At 46.4% G+C, this 18,724-nt stretch overlaps 1 protein-coding gene across 1 annotated transcript in view; it reads left to right on the forward strand.

Annotated features, from left to right (window-relative positions):
* Positions 1 to 292: 292 nt before the first annotated feature.
* NDRG1 (N-myc downstream regulated 1) overlaps positions 293 to 18,724 on the forward strand; it is a 158,807-nt gene continuing 140,375 nt past the window's right edge. The window contains exon 1 of the mRNA XM_078686732.1: positions 293 to 550. The gene's annotated coding sequence lies outside the window, so the exon portion shown is untranslated. The remainder of the gene's footprint in view (positions 551 to 18,724) is intronic.

An 18,724-nucleotide genomic window follows, 5' to 3' on the forward strand; every position in this document is an offset into this window, starting at 1 on the left:
GCAGGTATTCCAATTAAAAGTATTACATTTCGCGTGAGAAGTGCAGGTACTTTCCCTCGCAAAAAAAAACTGCAGGTACTCAGTACCAGACAGTACCGGCCCATTTAAAGCACTGCCTACCACCTGTGGTAGAATTCCGCCCCCTTGTAAGTCTCCTGCTTTCCTCTGGTTATCTGCCTTCTTGTTGTAGCTCCCCGCCCCTCCGTATCAGTCCTTGCCTTCCTAAAATAATTAACATAAATAAAAAAAGTTATAAAAAAGTAGGTGCACATCCCCCTACACTGGACCCCCTGCTTTCCCTTAGGTGGATCCACAACCCCGGAGCAGACCCACCCCCTCCCCGAGGCCCCGCGGCAGTGACCCCGCCGCGGCCCTTCTCTCTTGCGCAACAGTCCGTCCAGAGGCGCGGCACGGGGAAGGGGAGGGCGGTGCGAGCCCAACCCCACGAGGCTGTATAAAATCACACAGGGCAGCGGCGCGGCACGTAAATACAGCCGGCTTGGGACAGTGCACTCCGGACAGGACAGTTTCCACAGTAGCGGTCGGAGAGGTGAGAGTGCGGGCTGAAAGAGCGCCGGGAGTGCGGTGGGCTTGGAAGGGAGGAGTGCGGGGGTCCGCGGGAGGGAAGGGAGGCTGGCGGCTTAGTGCAGGCTTATAAACCGTGGCTTAGTGCATGAGTGACATTCCGAGCTCTCCGGGTGTGAGTGGGATTCAGTTCGGGAAATCCTGCCAGCAAACGTGTTAACTGTATCGTGGGTCCTGGTGCCACCAATTGGCTGTCAGGGTTTACCTAGTGGAGTTGTAAGGGTGTCCTGAACACCGGTGCAAGTTAAAGCCCCCCCTGCTTGCAGGTTGGGCAGTTAAATCATAATAGATAATCAGCCGTCAGTGGCACGTCAGGCCTGGGTCCCGGTGTCACTGCACATGCTGCACCGTTGGTAACTACTTTCCAGAGTTGAGACCTGGGTCGTGGCCGGTGTGGTATCACAAGATGTGATTTGTCCCTGCGTGGCTTGTCACCCTAAGGGTGCCTTGTGCATTCGCACAATAGGGCTTGCATCTCCCCGAGTGGCTGGTCACTAAGGGGTCACTAACGAGCTGACGTGGAGGGGGGGAGGGGGGGCGTGCCTGTGGTATATCACGCACCGTCCTTGCATTGACGATCAGCACCCTGGTTATGGGGCTGGGATCACCCCCAATTCCAGGGGGTGGCACTAGGCAGGTAGTGTCGCCGTATTTTAATGGTCATTTCTTTGGGCAGGTGGGGTCGCAGCAAGTTCATGTACGAGGGTTAGTGTGTCTACAAGCGGTAGCCCATTGTTTTAAAGGAGGCGGGCGGAGTCTCGAAGCCGTTTCTGATGGTGTGGGGGCAACACAGAGGTGTTGGTGACCATATTGGGTCCCCCATAGTTTAATGATAAAGTGTGGGGGTGCAGCAGGTGCTCCGGGTATCACGAGCACTAGTGAAGGCACGTGTTGCAGTGCACGAGAGAGAGCTGTTTTCACCCCGCACGGGCGCCTGGAGGCGTGGTAGCGGTATCGGCTATCCCTGCCGCGCCTCCAGCCTCTGGGTGAGGCCTAAACCACGTGACCGTGATAAAGCGGTGGACAGGTTAGGGTCACATAGAGGGGTGGAAAGGCACTTCTCCATAGGACACATCTTGTGGCCCTCGCAATAATGAGAAATCACCTCAAATGCAATTAGTTGCCCGACGACCTTCACCGCCTCATGACATTGTTTGAAATAATAATTAACAGTGGTTAATGAGGCCCAACGACCAGAGCAGCGGACCTTGGACCTGGATAACCAGGTTCGAGTCCTTTGCTCAGCTCAACAATCTGTGATCCTCGGCAAATCTCCCCAGGCCTAAAAAAACGTAAACTGGTGTCCACATAAAGTGCACTGGGGCCATCGGTCAAGATCACGCTAAATAAACCCTAAACTAAAAAACCTGTTTATTCTGACAAAACGCACGTTTTTGACAGTATTTGACCTGTTCTTCACAATGTGTGTACAGGAATGGAGGCATCTAATATTCTTTGCTAGGATTCTGGAAATAGATTGTTACATCCTGACGATGCCGGATGAATATCCAAATGTACATGATGGTTTTAATGTATTCGTGTTTTCTATTTATTTATTTTTGCTGCCGACCTTGTCAGCCTGCTGCCACATCGGGACACTTTTCGGACAAGTCGTGCATTTTGATGGTGGTACCTTTGGGGTGATGTGTAGCATTGTCTGGGCTGCAGGTTGGATGGTTTGTTTTGTTATAATATATTCTCTGGGTTAGCCCGGGGTTATCTATGCTCTCTGGTGAGTTTGGTGGGTGGAGAAGGAATTGGAAGTGAGGTAGGAAGGCCCCTGACAGCCTCCACTGGTTGCCGGTCAAGCAGCTGATACAGTGGGGACGCTGCCCGGTGCTTCCGGCCCACTCCCGCCCTGGTCCTCTCGTCCTCTCTTCCTCGCGATTTAGTTGTTGACCCACATGTTCTATCCGGGTGCAGAGCGTCGTAACCTCCACAGTGAACGTTAGGTCTCTCACTTGAAGATCCTTCAGACCGCTGGGCCCTCCTGCAGCTCTAGGAACTCACTCTCTCCCTCTTGCTGCTCTAGGAACTCACTCACTCTCTCCCTCTTGCTGCTCTAGGAACTCACTCACTCTCTCCCTCTTGCTGCTCTAGGAACTCACTCACTCTCTCCCTCTTGCTGCTCTAGGAACTCACTCACTCTCTCCCTCTTGCTGCTCTAGGAACTCACTCACTCTCTCCCTCTTGCTGCTCTAGGAACTCACTCTCTCCCTCTTGCTGCTCTAGGAACTCACTCACTCTCTCTTGCTGCTCTAGGAACTCACTCACCCCTCACTCGCTCCCTTTTGCTGCTCTAGGAACTCACTCTCTCGTGTTGCTCTAGGAACTCACTCACTCTCTCCCTCTTGCTGCTCTAGGAACTCACTCTCTCCCTCTTGCTGCTCTAGGAACTCACTCACTCTCTCCCTCTTGCTGCTCTAGGAACTCACTCACTCTCTCCCTCTTGCTGCTCTAGGAACTCACTCACTCTCTCCCTCTTGCTGCTCTAGGAACTCACTCACTCTCTCCCTCTTGCTGCTCTAGGAACTCACTCTCTCCCTCTTGCTGCTCTAGGAACTCACACTCTCCCTCTTGCTGCTCTAGGAACTCACTCACTCTCTCTTGCTGCTCTAGGAACTCACTCACCCCTCACTCGCTCCCTTTTGCTGCTCTAGGAACTCACTCTCTCGTGTTGCTCTAGGAACTCACTCACTCTCTCCCTCTTGCTGCTCTAGGAACTCACTCACTCTCTCTTGCTGCTCTAGAAACTCTCACCCCTCACTCTCTCCCTCTTGCTGCTCTAGGAACTCACTCTCTCCCTCTTGCTGCTCTAGGAACTCACTCTCTCCTTCTTGCTGCTCTAGGAACTCACTCCCTCCAGCTCCCCGCCATCTTTCAATGTTTTGGGCAGTGTTTAGAAACTGAAAAAATATAGGCCCGGACTGGTCGTTGCGGGGACCGGGCAATCCCCCGGTGCGCCGCAAGGGTGTGGGCCGGTTTTGGGCCCCTGGGGGCCGTTTTTGTTACAGGGCTGTTTTTGCAGCATGTAACAAAATCGGCCGAAAAACAGCCCTGGCAAAGAGCGCGGTCGCACCCCCAAGGGGGGGGGGGTTGTCTAGGGGGCGGCCGAGCACTTTGCCAGGGCCGGTTTTGGTTCCCAGTCCTGCTGTTTCTAAATCGTCTCCTGGTTAGCCAAGGCGCCTCCAGGTGAAGCGTTGAAGACTCGAACAGGTTGCGTCCGGTTCTGTGGGGTTGCTGCTCACCAGGGCCTGTTTAAATAGTTCTTTCCCAGGAATGTCCTGAATACTACATATTATGGCTTTGCTCTCATGGTTGGTTTGAGAATGTGCCAAATATATGGACTCTGCTCTGTTGGCTTTGCCGTTCGATTTTCTGCTGAATAAACCGATTCTTAGAGATTTGTAGTATAGTTCCAAATAGTAAGCAATTTCTCAGCACCCTTACAATAGTTACGTCACTTCTGTCAACGACTGTGTCTGGCAAAATACCACAGATATATAATATTTGAAAAGTTGCAGACTATTATATAATTTCTTGAAATTTTTGGCTGCTTAAGCATGCCACGCTTGTGGTAATAGTTGGCTAGCTCCTCTAAATGTATTTCGGGCTCCGATAACGAGCATAGTAACATTTTCCAGAAATCTGCTGATATTCAGTTACTACTGCTTATTCCTTCAGGTTTTTTTCAATATCCAGCAAACCTCTGAAGTTTTTGTAACATCTAGAATGTTTATTAAAAGATGGGCTTTTTATCCAGCCCCCTTAACATTTTGTTAACCGTAAAGAAGCATTTGATAGTGTTCTGATATGTGGATGGCGTTGGGTAAAGTATTTGCTCTTTGATGGTGAGATCTGACAGGGCAGTAATTTTTATTTGAGTCTTTCTACTGTATCTACTGTTTAATTCGGGTAACAAATGCGAAGTGTTTGGAAGTTGCTGGAAGCTTCATGGAAATGTTTGCAAGACAATGGTATCCGGTACTGACCGCCTGAATTCGGGTTGTCTATCAGGAATAGCAGGTTTCTGGAAGAACTTGTCATGTAGTTGTGAATGGCGGCTAATTAAATGAAGGATAATTACCAGTTTAAACGCCCGATATCATGTGGGAAAGTACTGCTGTTACCATTGTCACCTAACCACACCCAACACGGGCAGGTCAGCAGGCCTGCTATCCCAGCATGCTTCATGCCCCTGGCCCACACTCCTCGAACTTGGAATACAAAATAGCATTTATATCCAAGATCTAATATTTTTTGTTTTATTGAATTTCGGGGAGTATCTGAGATCTCCCCTAATATTTGTGATTCTGACATCGTTAAGATTTCATTATGTAGCGCCTGTGTAGTTATGTCACTTCTTAATGCTGCAAACGCCAGATGTAACCAGTCCAAAAGTGCCTGCCAGAGGCACTTTGGGACGCGTGAGTCAGGCTTCCGGCCGCCTGAGTCAGCTTTCCGTCCGAAGTTGTGGCAGCATTTATAGACTGTGTGGAACGAACTACAAATCATCCTGTCGTGCATGCGGCGTCCAGCTGGGGCTTTTAAACCGAAGACTACAGAAGTGCAGAACTGCAGAACTGCAGGTCCCAGAATGCAAAGCCTTGGACTGCCTGAGGGTGCCGGGATACGGGGCATTTACCAGCCGTGACACATGGTTAAAGTTGAGTGCCAGTCCATTCGTTGCTGATATCTGTACACACACACAACACCGCACCCGTTTCACTTCTCTGCTCTGCAGCAAACCTGGCAGCCACCGCTGCAAAGTCCCGCACACCGAGCTCGTGCCTCGCGGTACCTCCGAGCAGAGTCCCCTGCGCAGCCTCGTGCCAGGAAAGGCTGCTGTCGGCGCGTGCTCGGCGCCCTCTCACCGGTGGACGTGGGCGCCCTTGGCCTGTTGTCAGCGTCGCTGAGGTGCTGCTCGGGACACGGCGGGGAATACGAGAAGCTGTCGGGGGCCCTCTCCAGGGGCGTAACACAGGCCCCCGCAGCCCACGCGGTGCGGGGGGGACCCCTAGCTCCAAGGGGCCCCCTCGGCACTGCACGCTGGCCAGAGAGCTCCTGATTGAGCCCGGAGGGGGCCCCCCCTAAATACCATGCAGGGAGGCCCCCTCACTTTTCATTACGCCAGTGGCCCTCTCCCTGCCGAGCCCCCCTCATTCTCCGTCCTGCCCTTGAGCATGATTGTCATTTGCCCCTTGGCTACTCCTATGCCACCAGAGGCCCTAACTGCATTGTGGGTCTTGGGCCCCCACCTTTGAGACAGCACCCAATGGGAAAGCAGTTTGTGGCAGAATATGTTCCCCTGGTTTTGGAGCGAGAAATGGTAGCGCGTCCTGCAGCTCAGGGGGTCTGTAACCCTTAGACAGTAGACTCCGCAAAAAGTGGAGGAGACGACACAGGCCACTATACCTTCAAAGTGGACGACCTTGAACCTTGTGGGACAAAAACTTTGAATGCCCTTGCCCCTTAGCCAAATGACTGTGTAGGGCCTCTGGCACAAAACCCATAGAACAGGGTCCCAGTAGCCACTGGGATCAGAAGCCTTAGATTCGGAGAGTGAGAAACCAATAGCGTCCCCAAAACAGAAGCATTTGAAGCCTCTTTGACACATCCCTTTCCAAATCAAGGGACGGGAAGGAGCCTTTGAAATGCCGAGCACAGGTGGTTCGAGGACGCTACCCCAGAGAGGTTCAGTGTACTTGATGCCTCTCAGCGCAAGAAGCTGAATGGCCATTGTATAGGATTTCCCTGCACCTCAGAGAACCTCTTGGTAGAGAAGCCAGAACATCAAAGTGTGGAGCCACTGGCAAGAAAGCTCATTGAGCCCTTGGGGAGGCGATAGTGCTGCCCCTGAAGAGACTCTGTTGCAGCCTCGGAAAAAATTCCCTGCATCAAGGATAAATGCTTTTGGACTATAGGTCATAGAAACCATGGCTCTCACTGAAACATAAATCCAGGCAAATCTTGACCCACATTCAAAAATAGTCTTCCAGACACTGAGGTGTACAAGATGCAGATACCTTATGCTTCCTTTTAAAGGGGTCTTTTCGTTTCTAGTGACAGACGTCCTTGCAACTGTGCAGTCAGTAGACCTCACACTGATCTGTAACTGGCCTCCTATTAATGCCCTCTACTCCTCTTCTACAATGTTTACACTGGCTGCCAGTAAAGAATAGTTTTTAAAATATGCTGTTTAATCTGTAAAGCTCTGTAGGGGAATGGGTCTCAGCACCTCTGTCAGAGACTAAAGCACTATCACTCCACTAGGAATTTGGTTCCAGTGATACGGAGCTTCTATTGTTCTCACACATTCATCGATATACATGTGGTGGAAGAGCCTTCTCTCACTTGGCTCCCGCCTTCTGGAATAAATTGCTGTTTTCTGCCCGAACTATCTTGGATTATTGCAAATTTAGGAAAGCATTAAAAATGGCGCTGTTTTAGATCTTGCGTACAATCTTTTTGGGTTGACCGTGCACCGAGTTAGCCCAGTTGGGGTGATTCATGCACACAATTAACTACTCTTGTATAGTAGTCATAGAAACACCTGCATTAGGCTCATATGGCTACCTGCGGACTGACTTTCTAGGTTTTCGTGGAGTAGTTTACTGTATCTGTAGGGACAGAGTATACAGCAACGTCTGAGGCAGCTGATAAATATATTTTCAGCTCAACCCAGGACAGGTGATGTATAGTAGAAGCTGCACCTGGCCAGACAGGATCCATCATTCTGTTTGGGTTTAATGCTGCTGGCCCTCGTACAAGTATCTGAGACATGCCAGCAATCACCAACGAAGCCCCGTTTAACCTCCCCAGAGTAGGCTTCGATGCAAACCCATGGTCGAGCTATACTGATGGAAGTGCTTCCCTGGAGACAGCTGGTGCCATGATCCTTCGGTCAATAAGACCAGTGTTTCTTGACGAGTTTAGGGAGATCAGCCCATACTGCCGCAGAATGGCAATGCATACATTTTCATGCTATTATAAGCATTCAATTCTTTTGCATTTCCAGTGAGGTTCAGCTGGTGTTAGGAAATCTGTAAAATAGAGTTGCAATTAGCTAGCTATCACCAGGTCAAAGTTAATGGTGTGCTTCACCGGAGTCTGTATTTGCCATCAATCATAAGGGGTTTCAATGTGCCTAATTAATATTCATTAGGCAGGTCATCTTGCGACCCTATGTGAATGTAACATTTGCGATGGAAACTGTTAGTACATAGGTGGCATTGTAAAGGGCATTCCCGCTCACTTACAATTCATGTGAAAATTGCACATCTTGCGTTTATGAATGAAAACTGCATCAGGCCTATAGTGCTTACCAACTTTTTGTTCCTCAGGGCAAGAAGAGTGAACTAAGCATATGGATATTAGTCACACGACTGTTATGAATATTAATATAATGTAGTAGAGAAGTGTGGCTCAATGGTTAGAGCGGCAGACCCTGATGCAGTAGTCTGGCCGGGACCAGGGTTCAATTCCCGCCTTGGCGGGTCTCGGGCTCAATTTCCTCGGACCTGATAATTCTCGCCTCAGTACCTATTCTAATCATGAGTCCCACTCTGCACCTCTGGGCAATAGCTTGCTTAATCTCTACAACGGCCCCAACAACGCTGAGGATGCCTGACTTCACCTTGGGGTTGTCCAGGAGTGGGCTCCTCACAGGGAAAGGCCAGGAAGGGTTCCTCGGTGGTATTCGTACAAGCGCCGAGATGCCTACGGGGAGTCGTGCGCTATATAAGTGCGTAATCATTTCATTTCATAAATCAACTAATCCTGCTTGTGATTGACCCGCTTCATTTCGATAGCGCAACAGGACACTGATAGCATATTGCTGGGTGTACTCTATTGAACTGTCACTCCATCATAATCCATGAGTGAGGATTGGATCCCAATTTCTTATATATCGTTGATACCAATCGGAAGGGTTCCAGCTAGCCTTGTGTGAGCGGAATGGACACCGCTTCTTATTGAATTATATCGTCTGAAGAATTCTCCGATTTTCCTTTCTTTTATGGAAAGAGTCCCTGAAAGATTGTTCTGATGCTCAGTGATTTACCTGGTCCTGATGATGACCGCGCAATTGATTAGCGGTTGAAACGCCGTCGACGCATATGTGGCTTTTAAAGCTTTAGGCGGACACATCATTTCTGTATGTTGTACCCCAATTTTTTCAACATAATTGTTGTTTGCCACTTGTCTGGTCCTCAATGCGATATACTTTTGTGTAAACCAGCTATTCTTTTTCTGAGCTTGTATATTTATAATAAATTTGAAATATATTTTTTATACATTGGTTGTAATTGAATTGACTTATGTATCTTACCTTTGTTTCTTTCCTCCCCCCTTTTTTCTTGCATTCCTTTCTTTTGTCACTTTTTTCCTCACTTTGTGCCACTAATGTTAATTTATTTACAATAAGTTATTCAATGTTTGTTTTTTGTTAATTGCCTCCTGAACTGTTAGGATTACTTATCTGCTACCCCTGGTTCAGGTGGGTGGGTTGCCCCTGTAGTTGTTAGTGGTATCTATGTTGCAGCACACTTTTTAAAATAAAACAGAGGAATTCTGAGAGGTTCACAGCAATACACATCAATCATCCTTCAGCAGCACTCTATATTACGCACTATTTTATGGATTAGCATTAGGTTTATGGGTCAGTAAACACCAGCCCATCAAGTCACTTAAACACAGTTGCAGAATATTTTTCGGCATCTGGATTGTTATAATGCTATTTGTGCCTACCAGGAATAGGCTAACCCCTGAAACTTGATTTAGTCTTGTTGAACCTAGTCACAGGAGTACAAGTTTTCAAGGAAGGCGTGGCTGGTATTTTACCACGCATATGCTGAACATCTTTCCTGTACTGGTATTTAAGACATTTTTAGATCTGGCTTAAGCCAAAAGTCTCTTGGTGTGTACAAAAAGAGTATTGGGTCTGGCCACTTCAGCCATTTACTTGTTTGGGTGATTTGCCACCAGTTCTTGCTTGATCGAGCCTGTATAAAGCAAGCGTATAGGGAGTGCCACAGGGGTACCTCGCCCCAGCAGTATTGCTGCACTTACTCCCACAATAAGACCCCATGTGCTCCTACTCCTGCGTGGTAAGTCATCATCATCCTTGTCAATTTCAACTTTCCTGTTACAGGACACAAATTAGGGACCTGTCCTACTTCCCTGCAGTTCGAGCCATGGACCAACGACTGAAAGTAAAGGATGAAAGGGTAAGGCTGAGACCTTGAAGGCAGTTGGTCTGGACGAATCTCAAGTACATCTCTCCGAATCTGAATTTGAAGAAGATTACAATATAGTGTTGAAATCGCTGTTAGAAGAGCATCAACTTCTCCAGCTTACAATTCACTACATCAGAGCAGATTAAGAGCGGGAGTTGCTCTGCAAGAAACCAGCACAGCTTGGGACTTTCCCACCCTACGTATGCAGCTTTAGTGTTAGATTTTGTTTAGGTAAATGCCAAAAACCTAACGGGTGACAAATGGGCTGTAGATATTGTGCGGAGTGGCTATACATACACTCTGTGCCTGAAATGGAAAAATTGGAGTGCAGGTACTCGGTAACAGAGTACCTGCTTGTTTCTGAGAAGTACCGGTATTCTCCAATTAAAAGTATCGCATTTCTCTTGAAGTGCCGGTACTCTCCCTCTCAAAATAAAAAGTGCTGGTACTCCGTACTGGACAGTTCCGGCCCATTTAAAGCACTGCATACACTGCATGACCCTTTCACTTTCTGCTCCACCAAAACTGCACCCAGGTTTCAAATGAAACCACTTGGAAATAAAAACCTCAGTGCAAGTGGAGAACAAGGTTAGAACTTGTGCCTCTTAATCCGAAGGAAAAGGGATTTATACAGGTAGTGCAGAATAACGCTAAAAATTAAAGTTCTGACAACTTAATCTCAAATTAGCCAATAGCTAAATCAAGAGAAATTCTCCATGCCCTTGTAGGAGAGCTAGACCCTCCACACAAAATGGTCAGTTGGATGTAAACAGTGGAGCTTCCGGGCAGTGGCGTCACTAGGGGGGTGCGGGGGGTGCGGACCGCACCGGGTGACACCCTCACATGGGGGTGACACCATCTGTAATGAGTAATGAGTAATGTTTTGTTCTTTCAAAAAGCGACCGCTATGAGACGTAAAATGCCAAAATAAACCAAGCAGGCGCTCGGTTTCGAAAGCCTTTCCAAAAGGCATTCACCTTTGAATAAATAAATACTTTACCGATTCCGCTCGCAGGTACAGATTAGTTGTATCCATTAATTCAGTATGTGCATAAGAATGAATAAATAATGCCAACATTTGGGATTTTACAGAAACTCCGAGGCTTATGGTCTTCTTAGCATCTGTGGAAATCTCAGATATAACTAAACTGATTTTAATTCCACTTACATTTCAATTTATATTTTTATATCTATATAGCAGCACTAAAGTAATATATCGCATCCAGGCACTAGAACAGGAAGGAGGTTTAACAGTCGGATGCAGGAGGAGTTTTAGTAACGTATTATTAAGGGAATAGTTGCTTTATGGCTTTCTAAAGACAATAAGAGACGGGTGTGAACAATCATTTGAGACCTGGAAAGGAACATTTTCTGTCACTTTTGGATTCACTTCGGGAGAAAGGGTGAATCAAAAGATGCCAGCCTGGGACACGGACGCCAAGTGGGTGAACCGAGTCCAATTCTGCAGGGTACGAGAGAACAAAAGCAAACAGCAGTATAGTTAGCAAAGAGGGGCTGGCGAGGCATAGTGTAAACCTTTGACCAAGCAGTCTTCTAGCGCTTTGCATTTATGGCAGGAAAAGAAAGAAACTTTGAAAGATTTCTTTCAAGGTAAGGAAATTCTTAATAGTCGGGCCAGTAATTGCCAGGTATATGGAGAGGGTGAGAAAATGGGTAATTTCCTGGCCTGGATGGCCAAGGAAAAAAACATTCAAAATCAAATTACTGGTATAAAAGATCCTGGTACGGGAGAGATAGAAAGAGACACCGGGAAGATGGGGCACATTTCTGAATTATTCTGACTCTGTATAAGGGACACAGAGTCAAGCACGTGACCTGATACAAGCCAAGCGACACAGGACCCGCAGGTTTAAGCAGACACCTGGGGCGTGTCACGAACAACGTGCATCTGCGCAAACATTTGCACATATGTGCGCTGCGAGATGGTGCAGGCAGAGGGTGAGATGGTGCAGGCAGAGGGAGGGATGGTGCAGGCAGAGGGAGGGATGGTGCAGGCAGAGGGAGGGATGGTGCAGGCAGAGGGAGGGATGGTGCAGGCAGAGGGAGGGATGGTGCAGGCAGAGGGAGGGATGGTGCAGGCAGAGGGAGGGATGGTGCAGGCAGAGGAAAGATGGTGCAGTCAGAGGGTAAGATGGTGCAGGCAGAGGGGAGATGGTGCAGGTAGAGGGTGAAGGTGAGATGGTGCAGGCAGAGGGTGAGATGGTGCAGGCAGAGGGTGAGATGGTGCAGGCAGAGGGTGAGATGGTGCAGGCAGAGGGTGAAATGGTGCAGGAAGAGGGGAGATGGTGCAGGCAGAGGGTGAGAGGGGAGATGGTGCAGGCGGAGGGTGAGATGGTGCAGGCGGAGGGTGAGATGGTGCAGGCGGAGGGTGAGATGGTGCAGGCAGAGGGTGAGATGGTGCAGGCAGAGGGTGAGATGGTGCAGGCAGAGGGTGAGATGGTGCAGGCAGAGGGTGTGATGGTGCAGGCAGAGGGTGTGATGGTGCAGGCAGAGGGTGTGATGGTGCAGGCAGAGGGTGTGATGGTGCAGGCAGAGGGTGTGATGGTGCAGGCAGAGGGTGTGATGGTGCAGGCAGAGGGTGTGATGGTGCAGGCAGAGGGTGTGATGGTGCAGGCAGAGGGAGAGATGGTGCAGGCAGGGGGAGAGATGGTGCAGGCAGGGAGTGAGATGGTGCAGGCGGAGGGGAGATGGTGCAGGCAGAGGGGACATGGTGCAGGCAGAGGATGAGATGGTCCATCTGGTAAGATGTGAGGGGGTGACACCATGAGTTACCTGCACCGGGTGACACCAACCCTAGTGACGCCACTGCTTCCGGGTGCCTATTGCCATATGCCACCCACGTCCTGCAAACCGAGCCCAGAAAACAGTTACTCCCTCAAACACAAACCTCTGCTTGCAACACACAAATTGGAAACCACTCAACTAGCAAATGCCTTTCAATATGACAGTAAGCTAGGTAGTAGGGCTGACCTATGGTGTGCCCTGGCATTATGTAGTTATGCACTTGCTTATGTAACAGTTGTGGCCCCCAATAATACACAGCAGTCAGCAGCAGATTGTAACTTACACCTCAGACATTCACACAAGATATATCTGCTATGAGGGTTGTCAATAACCAGAACTGCAGAGCCAAAAAACAACCTCACCAAATGAACAGGCATTCAATAACTGAAGATGTCTGTTACACATTACTGGACAATTCAGAGGGCTTTAATATAGCCTACTACTGCAGTACCCAAATATCTATGCGATTTGACCACTTCTTAAGCCACCTGGATACAGAATGATAATAAATGCCCATCCCAACAGATTTCTTCCTCTCCCACAGTGCCAGCTCAGGACCACAAATACACACAGAATATCAGATTGGTCAATCTAGTGCAGACTGTATGATACAAATACCATAAAGGGACCCGTAGAGCTGTTTAAAGCTCCCAGCATACTGAAAACTATAAAAAGAATCATATGTCTCCCACACTTCATCCTCCACCACACTGCTGTGCGCTGCGTCCCATAAGACGATAACCACACCTCGGTGTCGAACACTCACAATATGGAAACACTTCCGAATAGGATCAAAACAAACTTCTTTCCAACCACACACTCGGCACGGTGTATTTACTACCCATGTAGATAAGGGCTGCAGCACTCCACATGGGGTTAGTAAGCGCTATATAAATGCTGCAATATAATACAAATCCACATTTTCATTATAATGGACCAAGCAAAGTCCCCTGCTGGGCATGGGAAGGTGAGTTGGGGCTGGAGTGCAAGGACCGAGTGCGCTCTTGATACCCAAGATGAGCGCGTATATACCCCCTCCATGCATTATTCAGAATAGGAAGTTCCAAGCATTGACTCAGTCGCACACACAAACCAACACAAACTGAGCTTTCACAAACCCAAGTCTGACTTTACTGTGCTAAAACTGCTAATGCACGCAGAGGCAGGCAAAACAGCATTTTTATTTTTTACGTGTTCACCTAAATAAGCCTCTCCTATTGACCAGGCAGTGCTTGTTTGACTTGGTGGGGATACCATTTTTACTAATTCATGTGCCTAATACTCAACCAAAAAAAGCATTTGAGGAGCCAATCTAGATCTCTAGTAGAATGTTGAAACTACTTTGCTTTTATTGTTAACGCTCTTCTAAGTTGGGAACATTTCGTTATTTATGGGTTCGGAAGAAGCACATCAAAAAGGCCCAGGACGCTTGAACGCAGCGAACCTACAGGAAGCCAGACTTTCAGCTTTCTAGCCAGGATCTCTTTAGGTTTTAGAAAGTTTCTCTCGCCATGAGCGCGGCAGCCAAGTGGCCTTGTTTTGTGAAATCTACTTAGCCACAGAACGTTCCCTTCTGAGATGGTATTTGCTTTTTCGTTGTATTGTTTGAAATTTCAGTATACCAAACGCTGCGAGGCAAAACCCCAGCACTGGATGAAAGTGTCACTCCACTTAACACAGGACCTCCTGCAGCTGTGCGTGTTTGCCTGTGTGCGTGCACGCCTTTGTAATAACTGTGTACATGGGTGACAAAAAAAACGTTCTAAGTATAGAATCTACCAACAAATAGGTACTTACCATAGTAAAGCACTCGGTGCCTTGGAGACCGGAAATCTTTTAATGCATTGAAAAATGTCGGAGGTGACTGGCTTATTTAGTGTATGTATGTGTGTATATGAATATACATTTCGACCGCAGCTGTGGTCTTTCTCTATATTATGTGAGGTCTTTCTCTAAATATATATTGTGTGTGTCAGTCAGTCATAAATAAAGTTTATTTAAACCATCTGGTCTTTAAACCACAGCACATACATTATCATTTGAAAAAGAAAAAATCTACATATTACATAGTCATTTCTTTAAGCAGTACAAGCATTAATAACCTTAAAACTACATTCCTACCAAATTAAAACCACAGATGTCATTTAAAATTGCAAGGCGCCTTGCTTCTCTTAGGCCTCTATTGGACCAGGGAACCTATAGACACCCTGCATAAATTTTCCAATGGCTATCGTGATATCTAAATGTTCCATATCAGCGAGAAGCTCCCATGCTTGTGAACGCGCCCTCATATCATACTTTAAAAAAATTGTACGGAGTATTAATTTATGTAAGTATAAAAATTTCCGACAGTCCAATAAAATATGTAAAATACTACATTTCGTCCCTAGATTACACATGCATTTGCCATCTTCTTGAATTCGGCCAGATTTTATTGCACTATTTATTACGGCCGGATTGATGCAGATTCTAATCCTTAGTACCTCCATTCTTAACCAACGATTCGGTAATGTAGCAAGGTAGGGATAGCTTAGATCTTTCTCCCAGCTGTTACTCATACATTTTACAGAGTCTTTCTTACTCAAATACTTTCTGTCGACTGCTCGTGACAATACTTTACCCTGCATTCTTAGTGCACTCTTTGTTACATTGATTTGCAATGTCTTCGGATCTATTTCCACTTTCAGTTGATCACAGATGGTCTTAAGATTGCATCTTGTGGCTTTAGCCCACTTTCGCTCACTTGATTGAATCTCCTTCATGCACCATCAAAAAGGCCCAGCACGCTTGAAAGCAGCAAACCTACAGGAAGCCAGACTTTCAGCATTCTAGCCAGGATCTCTTTAGGTTTTAGAAACGTTTCTCTTGCTATGAGCGCGGCAGCCAAGTGGCCTTGTTTTGGCAAATCTACTTAGCCATAGAACGTTGCCTTCTGAGACGGTATTAGCTTTTTCGTTGTATTGTTTGAAATTTCAGTATACCAAACGCTGCGAGGCAAAACCCAGCACTGGATGAAAGTGTCACTCCTCTTAACACAGGACCTCCTGCAGCTGTGCATGTTTGCCTGTGTGCGTGCACGCCTTTGTATTAGCCGTGTACATGGGTGACAAAAAAAGTTCTAAGTATAGAATCTACCAACAAATAGGTACTTACCATAGTAAAGCACTCGGTGCCTTGGAGACCGGAAATCTTTTTTTGCTTTGAAAAATGTCGGAGGTGACTGGCTTATTTAGTGTATGTATGTGTGTGTATATATATATATATATATATATATATATATATATATATATATATATATATATATATATATATATATATATATATATATATATATATACACATTTCGACCGCAGCTGTGGTCTTTCTCTATATTATGTGAGGTCTTTCTCTAAAGATATATTATGTGTATGTGTGTATATATATATATATATATATATATATATATATATATATATATATATATATATATATATATATATATATATATACTCCCAGAACTTCGCCACACAACATCCACTTGAGAGGACAAGAACAAAAACGGGCCCAATTTGCAGTGTGTAAATATTTATTTGTTGCCACGCACCTGTTCTGATGAACTGTACATCAGTAAGTGCCCCGAGGCACAGCACCTAGTGATTCACATCCTACTTACACCTCCTTGCATTTCCTGCGACACAATCATGTATTCGTGTATTTGTACATTGATGCCTTTTTTGGTCTTAGTGCATGGTGCCTGATCTGTTGGACATTGTGAAAATGTTTGCAGGTATGCTGCTATCTGTGCTTACGTACCCTCTGTGTCCTTGTGTGTCGCCTGCATGTTGTGTGCCTTGATGTGTGTGCAAAAATCAGATCTTTTGACTGCACTTATCTGTTTTTCGATAATATTTTTACAATTTAACTTAACTATCCTACAGTTGTGGTGTCCATCAACTGAGATAAATGGCAATAATTAACTCGATGCACCCGTCAAACATCGTTTTATGTAATGGTTTAGTTTTTGGCATTTCTGAGCTTTAGAAAATTAAATCTTTTCAATTATTTGCATTAAACTCCACGAGTGCTTTGAAAAGATAGAAATATACGTTTTTGGCTCAGCAAGTCAGATACATCAACATTTGATTTCTCAGTATTTGCGATATATTATTGGACGAACTTAGCTAAAACAATGCACATCTGTGACCTCACAATTGATCTTCCTATGGCCGAAGGCTTATTAAAGTCACTAGGTAGTTTAAATCCTAAGAAGCCCACAGTGAATTGTGGGACACCCTGCCTCCCGGCCGCCCTTTTAGGACTTGGGCGATCAGACTGCCATTGCACCGCCGCAGCCTCCAGGTAACCTCCGTTACCTGGTGGAGTTACGACAGTCAGGAGGCAGTAATATGCTTGGCGGGACTGCCGCTCTGCCAAAGCCGTAATCAGGCCCAAAGTCTTTGCCAGTCTGGGTCCTGCTAGCCCTTATAGCCCAAATATATGCCAATTAGAATTGCAGTTTGGAAGAGAACCATACATTGAGGAATAAAAATTGGACAACCCTAGCCTACCTTTACTTAATGGTTTCCTTAAACTGCTTGCAGTTTTACTATTTAACTGGAGTAGCTCTTTTCCAAGAATGTACTTTTTTTAATCCAGGCTAGTCTCCAGGATATCTTGCTTATTTATTTGCCTTAGTACCCAATAGTTTGTGACTGTGGTCCTTTCTCAATTTACTTTTCGTTGACGACTTAAAAAGATATAAGATATGTAATATATTATTGTGAATTAGAAAATTCCCTAGTCAGAAAATTCCCTAATCAGCCAGACACTTCCTCCATTGGAAATACTGATGTCTTTGTAGAAGGATTAACGTGTCACTGGCAGAAGACCGGCCATGGAATGTGGGCATATGATCTCCTTTTGTCGACGGATTTTATGTTCATGACAATTTTAGGACATAAATGTTTCGTGTTTAAATCTTGAGGTACATTTGCACAGCAAAATCTAATCATAAAAACACGTAGGGGGAGATTTACAAACCTTTTGTGCTGGTTAGCATCACAAAAGGTGACGCTAACAAGCGCATGCTGCAATGTGCAAAGCATTCCGTTATGTCTAGGCATAGTATTTTCTACAAGAAGGGTACCCCTCCTGTCCAAAGACTCTTGCACACACCCTCGTACTATGGCGCTAAGGTGTGTGCATGGCGCAAGGCCGCTGAAATTGGTGCAGGCGCAAGGGTAAGTGGAGGAGAGAGCAATATCTCTGAAGACCTAGCGCTCACCTGCTCCCTCGCTCTCGACGCGGCGCAGCCTCGTGGGGAGCTGCCATGCACTGCATGTTTTTTTTTGTAAATCTCTCCCCCTTAGAAATGAAGGCTAGCTAGTTAATATTGATACCGTTTTGAAACTTTCCAGCATTTACCGGTTGAAATTACCTTTAGAGCAGAAATCAGCCGTTGTATTTATACTGTATGCTTCTCTTTATTTGTTTTGTTTGCCCTAGTGCTTATAAACCTCTGTGTAAGGCATTCATTTGCAATTGTGTGTGGGTGCATGTGAAGTACACAATTCCCAGAAGCCTATAATCTGCTTCTTGTGAGAGGTGGTTTCAGGGAGTAGCCAGGTTTTAGGTACACATGTGTACTCCTCCTGGTGACGTCTATGACTGTTAGTCAACAACTGTTCCTCATCCCTTCCTTCACTCATGCCAAAAATAGAATTGTGTGGTTGAGCAGTGGTGTGTTTTGTAGAGGGCTGCAGAGCGTGGCCTTTAATTTGTTGAATACATCCTAGGATGTGGGGCGGATAGTGGGTGCAAAGCGTCACTGAGGGTTCGAAGCTCAGAACAAAAGAATGTTTGTTTAGATGAGTATAGCAATGCTGAGCGACTGGATTGTAGGCTTCAGGGCATGCAGAGTGTGCTTAAGAAGGCCTGTGGAGGACTGACCGGTCCACTGTATCCATTATTTTTCTTGACAAGTGTTTGACTACAGTGAGTCCCTGCAGCACACCAGCATAACTGGGTTATGATTTATCTTCAAGTATACTATTCAAAAGCAAGTATTTTGAATACATGTTGTGTGAATGTGTGACAAGTGCACAGACACCAATATTCAT

The sequence above is a fragment of the Lissotriton helveticus genome, chromosome 4_1 (assembly GCF_964261635.1).
Source record: "Lissotriton helveticus chromosome 4_1, aLisHel1.1, whole genome shotgun sequence".
NCBI classification, from domain to species: domain Eukaryota; kingdom Metazoa; phylum Chordata; class Amphibia; order Caudata; family Salamandridae; genus Lissotriton; species Lissotriton helveticus.